This window comes from Macrobrachium nipponense, chromosome 35, assembly GCF_015104395.2.
Source record: "Macrobrachium nipponense isolate FS-2020 chromosome 35, ASM1510439v2, whole genome shotgun sequence".
NCBI lineage: Eukaryota > Metazoa > Arthropoda > Malacostraca > Decapoda > Palaemonidae > Macrobrachium > Macrobrachium nipponense.
In genome coordinates this window covers 66,915,877-66,930,379 of record NC_061096.1, presented here as the reverse complement: position 1 = coordinate 66,930,379, position 14,503 = coordinate 66,915,877, and positions in this window count along the sequence as shown.

Below are 14,503 nucleotides of genomic sequence, written 5' to 3'. Positions count from 1 at the left end.
TATAGAAAGAAATAATGAGAATTTAGCCTTAAGTTTACAACATCTGGCTGCTCTCGCATTTTTAGACGCTGATGAAATCTGCGATGCATATTTAGATCTCTCAAATAACATTCCAGTGAAGCTGAACCAGTTTATAGGTATTTTGGCTAATGCCTAGGTGATAGGTAGACCCATAATTTCCCGAGTAGAGGAAGACCACGACACAGTACGTCATCTTCCACGATTTGAACCAACTGTGTGGAGCGTTTATCACCTGCAAGCATACAATCTTCCCACCAAGGACAAATAATGCTGTGAGGACAAGGAAGGCACAGGAAATTTGAAACAGTCGTCGGTCGAACAATACCATATGGGAGTCTGCTCGATGATCAGGGAGTTTGTAAAAGATTATCACACAGAACAAGAAATACAGCGTTTGATTCCAGGGACTTATTAGAGGAAAAGGAAGAGAGAGCAAATCCAAAGAGAAAAGGGGCTTGCAACAGTTTAAGTAGAAAGGGAGCTGTCTCTTTAAATGATCATATAGAGGAATTGCTCATAATTTACATTTAGGTTCATGCACATGAATCATAATGAACATGGAGTTAACGACTGTTAAAAATTATGTTTCTTTTTAAATTATATTGTTTTCTTATTCAATTGTAATTTAATTTTGAAATAAAGGTTTTAAGTATTTTTGTTTAGTCAGTTTTTTCTAAACCATGCTATGTAACTCTTCTGATATATCATTCTTTTGTCACTCTTATGTTATGTTGATTACTATTTTGTCACTCTTTCGATATGCCACTCTTCTGACATGTCGCTTCTTTCGAAGGGATCCCGAATTGACAAATGCTGTGGAAGTTTTCAGCACAGGGGGGCATTCCTCCTTGATTTTTCATGTAAGGACTCTACCAATACGTAATAAAGCGCGTAAGGTACAATGAACACTTATGTATTATCCTTAAAATGACACAGGGTGGCCCGTAGCTATTGTTATGTTCACGTTAATGAAGGAAATTGTGGCCGCTGGGGTCATTTCTAGGCAATACGCGCCGCCCTTCGCTGTATGGGACTGAAGGACAGGCTTTTTGAACGGAACCTGCTTAGAACTTAGGCCTTCAAGATTCGCTCCTGTATTCGGAAGGGGCCAATGGGATCAGGGCACAGGACGCCATGACACCTGGAAACCAGCGTACTCGTCTTTTGGACCCTCATCGATATATATATATATATATATATATATATATAATATATATATATATATATATATAAATATATATATATAAAGTGTGTGTCTTATTATAATAATGATGACCATGCTTTTTTTATGTACACAATGCATTGTAACTGCAAGTAAACATTCTCAGTTCGGTATTTTGTCTTGATCTCATAGCCTATATTTTGATTCAATATCATCTGATAGACACGAAACAGTGTATATACTACACAGAAAATACTACCAAAAAAAAACCATAACTTCGTGAGAGAAATGCAGCCAATGAATGGATCCCCCACCTGCCTTGACCCCTTCCCTTCCCGACCTTTGGCCTTTTTAATTGGCATCTCTCTCTCTCTCTCTCTCTCTCTCTCTCTCTCTCTCTCTCTCGATCTCTCTCTCTCGATCTCTGTCAGTGTCATAGGGCCCCTCGAGTTGAACCAGAATCATCCCTTCCTTTCCCGGAGGGTTCAGTCTTTTTGAATCGTCTTGCTTCAGCATGACGCTGGGAGAGGACACACTTGACCCAGCGTCCAATTTCTGCAGTTCCTGGAAGACATGGGAGAAGAAGAAGTCATATTCAGCCACCGTGAGACCATCCGAGGTCTTTTCCTCTTCTTCTGCAGCCCCGGAATTCGAAGGTGGCTCCAGCGTCCTCACGGACAACTCCCAGGGAGTCCACGGAGGGATGGCAGGTGTCTAAATGGGTCCTTTGTGCTTCTGGGGAGGCAACAGCCACGTGTCGATCGAAGGTCTCTCTCTTTTTAAGCATTTGACCAAATGAGTCATTATTCAAGGGCACTTACGGGGATTCCAGAGAGAGAGAGAGAGCCCTCCCTCTCCCAGACCTGCTCCGCCCCCTGAGTGAGAGCTTCACAGAGAGGACTCAAAGACAGAAGAAAAGAGGGCAGAGGGAGGCGGGTCAATGATACCAGGCCGTTCATTGGTGGAGGAGAGCCACTGAAGAACAGGATGAAGGGCGGGAATGGCGGGAGACCTCCGGAGGAGGAGGAGGAATCCAGCGGACAAGATGGCGACTGGACGAGGTTGTGAGAGAGAGATGGAGAAGTCTGTATGTATGTATGTAAGTTTATATATATATATATATATAATATATATATATATATATATATATACTATATATATATATATGTAACCAAAATTTATATAGGTTCGTGCCCAGGAGCCGACGAAATTACCATCAACTAAAAATTCCCCTTCAGTTAACATATATGAAAATGTATTCATTCTGAGGTAGAGCGAATTAGATATCAAAGGACATTTGTAGCTTAATGCGTATGTATGAATTACGGTGATGTGATCAGACTCATATACATACATTATATATATATATATATATATATATATATATATATATAATATATATATATATATATATATATATATAGTATGTATATATATATATATATATATATATATATATATATATATATATATATATATATATATATAGTGATGTGGTGTTAACCACTACACGATACACTTATAAAATTACCTGTAGTCACTGAACAGGATACGGAATCACAATGTGTGAAATCGTACCACAACCTTAAACCACAGCTCGGAAAAATCAATTCAGGGCTGAAAATAGACACTTGGGAAAAATCACTTAGATTGAATACAGAACTCTTTAGGCAGAAATCACACCCGAACCTCTATAATACAAAAAAGATGTGAATAACAGTCACGCTTAAATAACCACTATTCGAATCCCAAACACCCAACTATAAAAAGAACCAACACATTCAAACACAAAGGGAGTGGAGCCAGAAAGGAGGAGAAGGCAAAAGAAAGAATATCCTAACCAATACACACTAATATTCCAAGCAACTTCCTATGTTTTAAAGTCAGTTCTCCTCTTGCAAGGCAAAGTACAACTCCACGTTTGGAGGACAAATCAGGGTGATTATCAGATGCTATTCCAATCACAGAGCTGAATCCCAAAAAATATCACATGGTGGCTGGCAAGTATCAAACTGTCCACTGAAGACGACAACAGAAGAACATCTGCCGTGAGCTTTAATAAGTATAAATATTTTACTTGGGACAGAGAGGTCCCCTTGGCTTTTATAACTGAACCAAAGGCGTTAAGGATAAATCCTGAAGCTGCAGACTGGGTAATCCAAAAGGTATGTAGGAGGTGAATATTCTCCAGTCCATGTACATATGCAGAGGCCAGAAATCAGTACCAATGGTCAATCCAAACTGTGCCCAAGAGAAGGTCCAGGAAACAAATGGCTCATATAACCACCGAAGTCTTCCATATCCCTTGTGGTCAACAAGAGCCGGGGGTTTGGGGTTGGGGGCGTAGAAGGCCAGACCCAGTGAAATCACCATATATAGAATTGAAAAGAGGATTAGCAAAAAAACAAATAACAAGCCAAACACCGGAGAGTAGTAAACTATCAATTACCATTCTTAACTAATTAACAGTTTAAAAATAATCTAATACATTATTCACACATCATTAACTGACAACAAGATGAGAACATATTATATATATATATATATATATATAATATATATATTATATATATATATATATATATATATATATACATACATACATACATATATGCACACAAGTTCTTACTTTAGCCTAAAGCCTTACTTGGGCAAAAACCCTAAAATTCAGCCAAAATCCTTACTTGAGCCTGAAACTTTACTTAAGTGAAAAGTCTTACTTTAACAAAAGCTCTTAATTTAGCCAAAAAATCTAGTTTTTGCAAAAATCTTACTTCCACAAAAGATTATATGTATATAGTATATATATATATATATATATATATATATATATATATATATATATATATATATATATATATATATATATATATATGTATATATATATATCATATATATATATATATATATATGCATTCTGAATAATGCAATATCAAAACTTCCTTAGAATTCACACAAGCTCGGTCACATGAGGCTTATGAATTTTAACACAATTACAAATATCCCCATGCATGTAACTGCCCTATTCGGATTAATAATAATAGAATTCGTGAATTAAAATCAGAAGGATAAGAAAATTAATAATATGGACACCTATACAGTCACGATTCCCACCAAAATGCTTAAATCGGCCTCACAGATCGAAGAGGTTTGCTTGTCATTAAAACTGATACTCCACACAAGGTGCAGTATCTACATATCAATATTGGATGTACCTTCTATTCTGCTCCTTTGAAACGTCTGAAGGTCGAGTTTGTACCTTTTTAATTATTATTTTATTTTGCTCTATTCACGTACAATAAATTCTTTATAGGCTTCTTCTGACTTGTTCCCCCCTAAAAGAACCATCATTCTGAATAGCATTTTCATCCAACCAGCCGAATGGGGCGAATGCGCTTTTCAAAACCTTCCAGTCACTAACTAGCCAATGAGAGAAGGCGACAGATAAGAATTTTGTGGGTCTTGGTCTGCTCTGGTCGACGTCTTCTTGGAAATTGGAATTTGGGTGCAGTTTCTAAACGGCAGTGTTGATAGGTAGTCGACCATTCCGAGCGGTCCTTTATCTTTTTTATGGGGAAAATTGAAGACTTTATTATTCTGTGAGTGTTGAAGGCACTTTGGACCTAAGTACTGAGGCAGAGTACGCCTTTATAAACATCAGGATTTCCCTTGTGTCGTTATAAAACAAGTGAGGTTGAAGGTACTTCGTTAAGTTCTTCCGGTGAAGCTGGACACGAAAAAACGAAGGAGGGGAAGGGGTGGGGGTTGGGGGAGGACACAGAAAAGAAAGAACACTTGAGGTAAGTAAATGCTGAACCTTTGGCTAATATCCTGTGGTATTCACCCAATTTAAAAAGGTTTGGATGGGCGTGCATCATTGTGAGGAAAGAATCCAGTAAATTGTCGAGAATAGTCCTATTTGGGTCTATTGAAGTCCCTATTTGGTATCTGCTATATCTGTGGTTTTTGTTCTTATCAGAAAGGCTTGGTATAAGCGTGTATCATGCGAATGAAAAATTCCAAGAATTGTCGAAAATTCAAGCCCTATTTGGGTCCTATTAGAGACTTATTTAGGTCCTATTAGAATCCTATAGAATCCTATCAAAGTCCTACAGTAATGGACTGTTACTTGTTCCTAGGGTGGTAGGGAGCAGTTAGCGGGCGGAGTTTCGTCATTTTGGCAAAAGCGAACCTTGGCGCAGCTTATGATTCCACATCGCCGGCAGTATTCTGTTAATATCGAACAGTTTCCGTTATTTCCGTTTACGACAGCAATTGGTGTCGCGGTTAATCTTAATAAGAGCTCCGGCCGATTTTTAGTATAAATGTGTTTATACCTTGAAAGAAGATACTAAGTTATGTTCTAAGGAAGAAGGAAATTAGTGGCGGTAAGTCCTATCGGTGTAGAAAACACAACTAAATATTGTACCTACAGAAAAAAAACAGTGTCCTTCATGTTGTTGTCTCTGTCGTATCACCTATGTTAATGAGCTCCTGTTCGTTCGTTTGTGTGCTGCGCAGTCACAAATTGTCATGGGGAAACCCACACCTTCCGAATGACGTCACGAAAAACACTCCACCAAAAAGTGACATCATTATAGACAATATCCAATCGTAAATAAGCACGTTTCAGTTTTCTCTGAAACAAAAGAAAGCACAGTGTTTTCAGCCAATGACAATATTTTTAATGTTACCTAAGTCGTTAATTTTTTCGGCAAATAAACCTATTTTCTCCTATTAGCGTACTTGCACTAGCGCCATGGCCGAATTGGCAGGACCGTGTACAAGCTCCGATTTTGCTGCCCAGGAAAATTTCCCCACAGTGTGTGAAAATTGCTACGTGAATATAGAGATTTCACAAACTATTATTATGGCCAAATAGAAAGGCTCGTAACTTTTGCCCAAAATCACGGATTAATCAAGAGTGAACACATTTGCCCGATGTGTAAGGAAAAGTGCCGTCTTGACTTGAACAAAAAAAGCCTTTCGGTGCGATAAAACCTATGTAGTGTCAAAAAAAAAAAAAAAGAGAAAAAAAAGTGTAATTTTTTTGTCTCAATATTTAAAAACACATGGTTCTCCAAGTCTCACGTGGATATTGAAACTAATTTAACATTTTGCTTTATTTTTGTGTCTGATTGGTTTTCTTATAAGTTGCTAATTTTGAGCTTCATCTCAGCGATCCCACCATCAATGATTGGGCTTCATTTGTAGGGTAGTAATAGTAAATTGGGTATTTAGACGGTCTCATAAAATTGGAGGGGAGGGTTAAAATAGTGGAAATGACGAATCAAAATTTGGGAAGAGGAAGTATAATGTGGGCAGAATTATAGAGGGTCAGTGGGTATTTGGGGGAATGCAGGGAAACTAGGGAGTCCTTTATGGTTCCTGTTGAACAAACGAAACACTGAGGTTTTGCTTGCTGTCATTAAACAGTACATCGAACCAGGAACAACAATCATTTCCGATTGCTGGAAAGCATACGATTGCCTGAAAAACGAGGGGCTACAAACATTTACAGGTCAATCACAGTGTCAATTTTGTTGATCCACAAACTCGTGCCCATACCAATACGATAGAGAGACGGTGGAGAGAATGTCAAGAATTTAGTCCCAAAATATGGCCGGCGTAAAAAACATTTTGTTGGATATTTAGCCGTTGGATATTTCAATTTGCACATTCAAGACCCCTTACGAATGTTTCACGCCTTTGTGAAGAAAGCTGCTGCTGAAGTCTATCCTCCCACTGTAAGGTAAGATATTTCCTGTATATATTTTGATTATCGTGTGAAATATGCTGGAGTACGCGTAACAACAACCCATTTTTTGTGTTTGTCTAGTTTTATCGATACGCGTTGGCAACAAATCCCTTTTCAAAAATTGTGGGCACAAGTATTCGAAGGAACCCCTTATAACTGAATGTTTTCACAACCACACGCCCCTTTGTGAAAAGCTTCTGCTGAAGTCTATCCTCCACTGTAAGGTAAGATAATTTCCTGTATATATTTGATTATCGTGTGAAATATGCTGGAGTATTGTCTCTCAGTTACCCCATAATCGCTGCTCAAATTTTTCGGAATTGTCATGAAGTGTGCAGGGAAGGTAGTGGCCTTAAGGGGGGTGTCGCAGGGGGGCGAAGCCCCCCCCCGCTAGGCCTAGGTATGGGGTACGGCGCTCTAGGTAGGTTAGGTGGTTTGTTTGGTTAGCTAGTGCCCTGGAAATCACTTTTCTCCTGCTCCCCCCCAACCCAAAACAAAAAGGTTCCCACTGGGGTTCCCCAAGATTGTTAGATGGGAAACAAGGGTGTATTGCTTGATGCCACCAATATTAATGATCAGTTTAAGGCATAATCAATAAAAAATACATCGGAAAAATATATATTCTAATGCAAACAAGAGACGGAGATCTCCTTTAGATTTACCATTTATATCTAAATATCCAAAATTAAAAAGTTATTATAAAACATAAAAATCATTAGATCATCAAATTAAAAAAAAGCATTTAAAAACACATTATTAATTAGTAACAATTTTTTTTTTGTTTCCCTAAACTTGGTCCAGAAATTACATAATAATACAAAATTAGGATATAAAGTTAACATTAAAACATTTTGGGCTCCTAAATCCATGTTGTATCAGGCAGTGATTTTAACAGATAGGTGTTCATGCAGCTGATCACCGACTCCACTCTTTCTAAGACCTTTGACAAAATCGGTAGAAGAGAAATGGGACGATATTGTCCAGCTGATCATCGTTCAGGTCGCCCAATAAGAAGAAATGTTGGTTTTCCGTTAATACTGACTGTCAATGTATCATGTGATTGCAATCAAATTTATTTACTGGAGTATTTGGGTGAGGGTAAAGGGATCCCAGAATTATGGTTGGTAATTTGCGCAATTGTACTTGAACAGAGACATCTAAGATTCCTTTACTCGACGGAATTATATTCTTCATTTGAACACATCTCTGCTCATTTCTAACAGATTCAGGCACTTCCACCTCGTCCACCATCGCATCTAAACAAATTGTAGCCTCCTGTTGACTATCAACGATTTTAATTCGTCAGGACATTTTACTATGGGACCATGTGTTACATGAGCTACATTAAGACAGTTTTTTCCTTTCTCAGTGTACTTAAGGTTAAGTCTTCATTGCCCGACCCTTGACCTACGAAAACACCTCGACAAAACTTACTCTGATGACCTCATTTTCAACAGTTCCCGCACCTCAGCTGACGAATATAATTAGAATTATAATTGACATGTATCTTACTAGTATTAAGCTATGATTATTACCATTCTGATAAAAGAAATTAGTTCTCCCAGACATTCCACCATTTACAGTGCTCTCTACTGACTGCCTGTTTGTTTATGATACATATCTCTATTTCTGTTTCTCTCAAAATGTCCAAAGGCATCAGGAAGAATTTCCATAACGTTTTATAGAAGTGAGAGATTTCGCAAATGATACCTATTGACCTCAGGGAATGCTCCAATTATCACGAGCGATACCTGGACATGATTTAACAAGAGCATCAACAAGCCTAATAATTCCTCATCTAGAGATTTCTCTTACTGAAGGGTAACAACTTATGTCGTGATCTCCCGTGCCTATTTTTAAAGAACAAGTCTGCACCTATAAATGAAACTCCATTTTTTAGAACACCATTCATCTAATTTAAAGTTATGATTTTCAACGCGATCCTGATTTCTGTGTAGGTCTGGAACCAGTTCGCAAACATAAGCACAAACATTTTAATGTTTGTCCTTTATTTCAGCAACAAGAGCATCTAAGTCATCAAGAATATTATCGTTTATATTACTATTCTTTTCCATAAGGTCTTCCATGCCAGCATAAAGTATACATTTATATATAAGGAAAATTTAGATTGTCTGTAACTCATTCTTTTAACAAACCCAAATTAGTTTTCGTCTACAGTTCGAACTATTGTTCCGACACTCGACCACTACTCCGGATGTTCCTTAACGTTGAGTCCCCCAACCGTAGGATTTTCTTCTCCTCTGGTGTCACAGCAGATTCTTCAGTATTATAGCAGTTGTGGCTTCAAGATATCTAACTTTATCCTGGCAGTTCCAAGATCTTCTCCTCGGCTATAAGTAGTTGATTCTTAAGAATTTAAAGTTCCTTATTCTTAATGTTCAAACGTTCATTCACGGCTCGAAAGTTCAAAGCAGTTCTCATGAATGAACTTTTCCAGTCGCTGAAGATAGATCAGAGTTTGTCTCGCCCATCACTTGTGGATAAGTTTCAGCAAAGTTATTAGAAGTAAGGCTTGATTTTAACACCATTCATTTTTCTAAGAGTTCTTTCTTAGTGACCCACACACCTCTTATCCGAGTTTTCGATATTTCTTCTGCAAATTAGCCTTGCGTTAAACTTTCGAGGGAAATCGAAAGAAATTATTCCCTGTAATTCATCGAGATCAATATTGCTTGGCAATCTTTAGCTCTGTTCCCAATTCTTAATAATCCGAAATATTTTCTGACACTTCTCCTCCTGAATTTCTTTGAATCTCAAACTTGGCGACAATGCAGCCGCTCCCTCGTTTGACGTCATGGTTACGTCATTTATATCTTTGTGCGATGCGCAAAATACAAGCTCATACGTTTCAAGGGGAAGATTTTAAGATAGTTTTTTTATTTTTTCTGTTATAATACAGTGAGGATTTAAGTTTATAGTATGACACATAGACCGACCACGGAATCCTTGTACATGCACCAGGTATGAAGGTACTCACTCGAGGTAAAACAGCGATTTTGAATGGAAAATGGACCAAAATATGAGACTTCTTTGTTATTGTATATAGTGCCTCAAAAGACCAGACAGGGTCTAGACCTCTACTTTAAGAGCTGCGGCAGCGACAGCCGATTTCGAGAAATTATATATTTTTAGTTATGGTGGATTTGAACTTTATAATGTCTAAATAAACATGTCCTGAAGTATTATTGCAAAAAAATTTGGTGGGTTGGGTTATTTTACATATTTGTTCAACGCCTCTACTGGCCTGTGAGAGGCACAGAGCGAATAATTGTCACAAAATGTCTTGTGTGACTTTTAGGTGGGAAGTGAGAAAATATACTCTTCTGTCCTATTAGAATACACATTATCTACGATAAAAAAAACTGGCCCTTTCTCTCAAATATCATATCAGAGCAAATATGTATCTATTGGACCTCGATATCGCCTCGTGATACCGCCCTTCTGAGTGACATAGAGCTATAAACTGCCGCTTAATGTAATTATGACTGCAAATATTGAATAGTAGAAAGTTGAGAAATATACGTTAGTGTCCCACTAAAATTACCCATTTTCTTTAATTAGGGCGTGTACGGTCTGTACAAAAAATTATGAAATCAATGATATAATTATCTATGTATCTTGATATTTTGAACTCTTCATCGTCGTATCACATTTATAGATGGTAAAATGTATACATATAATATTTTGTATGTCTTGACATATTTTTATTATGCATTTTCAGGTCAATACAATTGTATAAGCGTAGGCAACAGTACTGTGTAAGAGCGTCCCTTTACCCATAAACGTTCGCGGATTTTAATTGTTTGTTTTGGTCAGACCAAATCAATTTTACGGTGTGACGAATTTGTGCAGTTTCCATAACCGATTTTCATCGCTTCTAGAGCATTATTACGCACTATTGCAAAATTCCAAGAATCGAGAGAAATGTCATCCGTCTGAGGGAGAAATAGGAACGACTCGGTGCCGGATATGGACAATGGCTGCTTAGTATATAAAGAATTGTTGGAACGACTTCGTAGGTACCTATAGCCTATAGGTAGGTTCTAGCTATCCGTGGACGAACGATTTTCGTGGGAAAAAATCAGAAATATCTATACATGGTATACTGCAGTTTTGGAATTGATATGGGGAACATTATAATTGTTATGAACAACAATTTTGTAGTGATCTTGTGTGGAAAGAAAGCATAGGAAAAACATCAGACGGTAAAGGGGGACCCAGTGGGAAACCGGTTTTTTTTGGGTGGGGGGAAACGGCCTCGGAAGTTGACGGCTTCCGAAACTCTATCCCCGGTGTAAACACACACATGTACATAGGTATTTACGGTTTTGTTACGGTTGACCCTTTACTCTACATGCAAGAGTTGAACCCATTATACTTTGCATACAAACTTTTGATCTGCTCACTCTACATAGGGTAAACACTGAGTGGACTGCCCAACTCGCCAGACTACCGCGGTTTTGACCACCCTCTGAAAAAATACTTTTAACACGTCCTGACACCGGAGATGGGCATCAGTCGCGACTTGTTGTTGGTGAGAAACGGAGCTAAAGACCTCTACTCTCCTTTCGTAGTATTTTCTCCAAAGTTAGAAATTAAGGAAAAATTTTAAGATTTAAACAGAAGGTAGTAAAAAGTGTGTCCACGGCAGTGGAAATCTCACCAAAACGCTTTAGAAATTTTTACTTAGGGTAAATCACCACGGCAGGCCAACCCTCATCATGGTGGATGGGTCTTATTCACTCGATATTTAATTGGTGAAACAAGAATACAATTGCAACTCTAAGCATACCATTTAAAAACACTGAAGTTTCGTCAACATAATGTGATATATGAAAGCCCCATACGAACTAAAATAAGCATGTGAGCTCTTCGTAAAATGTTTTCAAGGCAGTTTTGAAATCCAATATGGCAGCTATGTTTTTCATGGAAGGTTCTGATCAGTGATGGCCACCATTTTTCCCCAGCCTTCCCAGCACTCATTTGAACAATGTTAGCGTATATATGTAACTTTTATTGATCTTACTCAAGATTGCAGTTGTAATCAGCACAATAAAACAACATTTTGTTGCCTATATTAGTAAAGTATGAAACTTGTTATTCCCGGGGTTTATGGTTGGACTGAATTCATTCTTACCTTGTAATCGGTGGTTTTTATCCTTACTGCCATCACAACTGAAACTCCACAGTGCTTATTTGATTGTTATTATACACAATTTGGTCTCAGTTCACTCCACATTGCACTTGAAACCCGTTGCTGTTCCTGGTTTCTAAGCGCGGCGCGCCATAAACACAGTTATGAACAGCAGACGACGACAGACGACGAAACTGCAAAGTTTTATTCCCTAAACTGTTTAACATTTACTCGTTATTTAGTTTAAATTACTTTATTTAAAATTTTGATTTAATTCATGTATATTATCCCTTTTTTGCAACCAAATTACCCCGAAAATTACAGATATTTCTAAAGTAGATACAATCAAATGTTTCTAACGTTTTCGTACATCTGGCTGCCGAAAACATAGAGGAACGAATACGGAAAAGTGCATAGAGGAACGACTACGGAATAGTGAATTAGGGGGAAACATCAGTACAGGCCAACCCTCATCACGGTAGACGGGTCTTATTCACTCGATATTTAATTGGTGAAACATGAATACAATTGCAACTCTAAGCATACCATTTAAAAGACTGAAGTTTCGTCAACATATTGTGATATATGAAAGCCCCATACGAACTAAAATAAGCATGTGAGCTCTTCGTAAAATATGTTTTCAAGGCAGTTTTGAAATCCAATATGGCGGCGACGTTTTTCATGGACGGTTCTCATCAGTGACGGACACCATCTTTCCCCAGCCTTCCCAGCACTCATTTGAACAATGTTAGCGTATGTATGTAACGTTTATTGATCTTACTCAAGATTGCAGTTGTAATCAGCACAATAAAACAACATTTTGTTGCTATATTAGTGGAAAGTATGAAACTTGTTATTCCCGGGGTTATGGTTGGAACTGAATTCATTCTTACCTTGTAATCGGCGGTTTTTGGTTATCCTTACTGCCATCACAACTGAAACTCCACATGCTTATTTGATTGTTATTATACACATTTTGGTCTCAGTTCACTCCACATTGCACTTTAAACCCGTTGCTGTTCTGGTTTCTAAGCTGCGCGCCATAAACACAATTAGAACAGCAGACGACGACAGACGACGAAACTGCAAAGTTTTATTCCCTAAACTGTTTACTTTACTCGTTATTTAGTTTAAATTTACATTGTTATTTAAAAATTTTGATTTAATTCATGTATATTATCCCTTTTTTGCAACCAAATTACCCCGAAAAATTACAGATATTTCTAACGTAGATAAAATCAAATGTTTCTAACGTTTTCGTACATCTGGCTGCCGAAAACCATAGAGGAACGAATACGGAAAAAGTGCATAGAGGAACGACTACGTTTTTTTTTTTTTTTTTGCTTTTTTTTTTTTTGCTAGCACTTTTCATTGATTTCAGTCTTATAGTATTTTGTTTTAATTTCTTAAATAATCGTATGCCAGAAATAAATGTAACCTTTAATGTTTTGCATGCTTTAATGTTTGCATGCTAAGAATGGACAAAATCATCGTTGCCACATTAGTGGAGGCTTCACACATACGCCGTTCCATTATCCTGTTAAGCGTCCGCCCCTGATGAGCTCGCTGCTAACGTACCATCACGCTTTTTTGTAATCAGGGATCATAGCATGATGATAGTTTTCAAAGTTAATATTGATTTTATGCTTGTTATTCATACTGTAATTAACTGTTGGAAATTCTCTCTCTCTCTCTCTCTCTCTCTCTCTCTCTCTCTCTCTCTCTCTCTCTCTCTCTCTCTCTCTCTCTCTCTCTCTCTCTCTCTCTCTCTCGGAGTCCAGTCATTCGGCAAAGAAAAGTCTTCTTCACTCCCGCAATTGGAAGAAAAGTTTGTATCATCCACTGGAGGATTCAGAAACTAGAGCTCTCATCATCAAATAGGTTATCAATATCACACTCCTCATCTAGTATTTTGATTGATCTCACCTAAAGAATATGCCTCCTCTTTTGGGGACATTCATTGTGAAAGACGCGAAATCCAATTTGTCTCGATAAACGCCCGAAGCGTATTGAAAGAAAACCAAAAAACAGGGACAGGCAGTTTTCTAGCATAAGCGACCACCAGGAAAGAGTTGCCAGGCTGGAAATAAGTTTCCCATGTGCTGAGAGTGTTACCAAATGATGTTCCTACACTTTCTATGCGAGTAAACGTATTATTACGGGGCTGACGACTTGACAAGCACAGTTAAAGTCTTGAACGTAATATCCCGTTGAAGGCGCTACCGAGTAGATCGCGGTAAACGTATTATTACGTGGGTGACGCTTAACAGGTTATAAAACTGTTTCCATGAATTCTAGTTGTCATAGTAATGCAATAATGATAAAAATTGCTTTAATATTTATGTATATATACTTCCAATACATAGCCTTTTAATTTTCACCAATTTCAAACGTTTTGTGTAGTCTT